This window comes from Lolium perenne, chromosome 1, assembly GCF_019359855.2.
Source record: "Lolium perenne isolate Kyuss_39 chromosome 1, Kyuss_2.0, whole genome shotgun sequence".
NCBI lineage: Eukaryota > Viridiplantae > Streptophyta > Magnoliopsida > Poales > Poaceae > Lolium > Lolium perenne.
This window is the reverse complement of record NC_067244.2, coordinates 258092282-258095117: the sequence shown is the minus strand read 5'-3', so window position 1 is coordinate 258095117 and position 2836 is coordinate 258092282. Positions and strand designations below refer to the sequence as shown.

General features: G+C 57.9%; 1 pseudogene; it reads left to right on the top strand.

Moving 5' to 3' along the window:
* Window positions 1–1790: 1790 nt before the first annotated feature.
* Window positions 1791–2620, top strand: LOC127299073 (oleosin G-like; annotated as a pseudogene).
* The last annotated feature ends 216 nt before the right edge of the window (window positions 2621–2836 follow it).

The window sequence follows — 2836 nt, the reverse complement described above, 5'->3', positions numbered from 1 at the left end:
CTGCCCACCGGTGCGTCTCCTAGGCGGAGGAGAGCCAGACTTCCGGAGAGGTGGAAGGGATGGCCGTCGATCAAGTCCTCCCAGAGGGGGGGGGGGGGGGGGCAGGAAAGAACTGGTAATTGAGGGTTACATCTTAGTTTTAGCGGGCCTTTGGTGATTTTGGCCTCAACAAAAGGGCAACTAGGCCTAGGTAAAATCCCATGTCTCACTGACATGTGGGACCCGCATATCAGTTGGATATCTATTGGGTATCCATGGATCAAAACCTCTACCCATGCCCATCTATGAGTTGTCGCATATCCGCCCATGAAATCTGTGGGCATAATTAACCATCCATATCCGTGCCCGTTGGGCCGGATATTCGTGGATAAAATTGCCATCCTTGATGGATCTTGCACCTATACGTAGACAATTTTGGTGCAGGCCAGGCCAACAAAGTTCGATGCTAAAAAAACCTAGGCTTACACCCGGCCCGAGCGTAAGGCTAAAAAATAAGGCGGAATCCCGACCCATCAGAGGGAAAGCCAGGCCCAGCCGGCGAACATGGCCATCGCTACATTAAGCTTCTCCTAGCTTCTTCAGATCTGGGCCGGCTGCCCCTCTCCGGAAGTTGCCAGCGTCGTGGCAGGTGTGGGACCCCTCCTTGTATAGTTGTAGTGTAGGTTTTAGAGTCTTTTCTCAGGCTTTTGGCTAGATGCCGTGTTTTTGGAGGGTGTCACCCCCGTTGTCGAGCTACAGGTGATGGCTGACAGAGGCCTCCCTCTGGGTGCTGGTGGCGTTGAGCTACGAGCGGCAGTTGGGAGCAGTTCCGGCGTCTCCGACAGTAAGCTCACGTAGTCTCTGCGGATTCATCCATGTTGTTTAAGGTTTGAAGATTCTCGTTTCTCTCCGTGGTGATGCTGAAGGAACCAAATTCATTGCAGTGAAGCTTCTGTTGGGGAGGCATATGTGGTAGCCTTGTCTTGGCTGCAGCCTTTGATGGTCGAAAGGCGACCCTCCCAACCTCTGTCGCCGGCCACGGTATCTTTCGACTGGCAGATGAAGGCCCTGTCTAACCTCCAGGCTACTAAGCCAACAAGGAGGCCCCTCTGTTCCAACTCGGCTTGCTCCTGGTGCTCTGTCCCAAGTGGTATCGTCCTCGGTGACGGTTTGCTTGCTCGTGTTGCCAAGCGTGGTCACGGTGGAGAAGGAGCTGGACCCAATTGTTTTCCAAATTTTACATTCAGGGTTGTTTGTGCAAAATGCAGGGACTTGGTTGTAATTTCTTTATTTTCTTTGGTCCCTGTTGTATATTGTAACTCCACCGCTGTGAATAGCTTCTTGGTCCGTCTGGATCGACTCCCTGTTAAAAAAAAGAGCTGCACCAACCTAAAAAAAAACGGTATCGGTGCTGCACCATCGATTTTAGACATGAATTTACCTCGTCCACGTCTCCAAGGAGACCGAGGCCGCGGGGCTTGGCAGTCGTCGCCGTCGTCCACGTCTCCGGCGAGAGCAGCGTGCGCCACCCAAGCAGGGCGCTTGTCGATGCGTCCAAGTACCAAGCGACACTGCCACTGCCGCCGCTGGGAACAGTACAGCTGAACCGCGACAAGGCATGCCACGCCCACCTGCCGCTCCGGCAACGTAGGATAGTCGCCGTGTCACTGTCACGCTCTCCCAAGGCCTCGAACCGTCGTGTTCCGTCCGCACGTGGCATCAGATACCCACTAAACACCACAGCATCCGCCGTTCATTCCGCCGGTAAAAGTAGAAAAGAATCCGATCCGAAGAGCACGGTGCAACGACAAGCGGACAGAGCAAGCTCTGGCCATGGTCGCACACACGTCGCGCATGCACAGTCCGTCCACGCCACGCGCTCTCTCGCCCACGTCCCTCTCCGCCCCTTTAACCTCTCCTCCTCGCCATTCCTCTCACCCAGCTGCCACCACTACTCTCCCCCCACTCCCACCACCGTCTCCTCCTCCGCGAGCATGGCGGATCGGCAGCAGCAGCATCAGCAGCACGGTGACTCGCACGCCGTCGACCCATCAACCCTCCTCCACCGCGTGCAGGCGCACGCCCCAACCTCCACCCAGATCGTCGGCCTCCTGACGCTCCTCCTCGCCGGCGCCGCGCTGCTCCTCCTCGCGGGCCTCACCATCACGGGCGCCGTGGTGGCGCTGGTCTTCCTGGGCCCGCTGGCCCTGCTCACCAGCCCCATCTGGGTGCCCTTCGCGCTCGCGCTCTTCGTCGTCGGCTTCGCGGCGCTCTCCGCCGCGGGCCTCGCCGTCGCCGCGCTCGCCGCGGCCACCTGGGCGTACCGCTACTTCACGGGCCGCCACCCCGTCGGCGCCGACCAGGTGGACCGCGCGCGCAGCCGCATCGCCGATACCGCCAGCCACGTCAAGGACTACGCGCGCCGCGAGTACGGCGGCTACCTCAACAACCGGGTCAAGGACGCCGCGCCCGGCGCCTAGCTAGCTAGATCCCGGTCGGTCGCCACCGTGCCCGCCTGCGTGCACCTAGGTCGTCATGTCGTTTTTCTTCGCTCCCTGCTCGATCTGTGTATTTCCCCTGCTAGTTGTTGATCTCTGCGCTTTCTCGAACTACTAAATTAATTAGCTTGGTCATTTTCTCATGTCGTGTCTTGCACTACTGTTTTCTGTCCGCTCGATCGTCACACGTCCTCACGACAGGTTGAACTGATCAGCGACTTGGATCATTCAGCTAGCCTGGACTGGTTAGTTAACTCATACGTGCGGTGAATTGGTTATCCGCTGATGCTCCAGGTCGATCATGCACAAGCACAAGTCAGAACGACCGTGGAACACACGGGACGATGCTATCGCCGCAG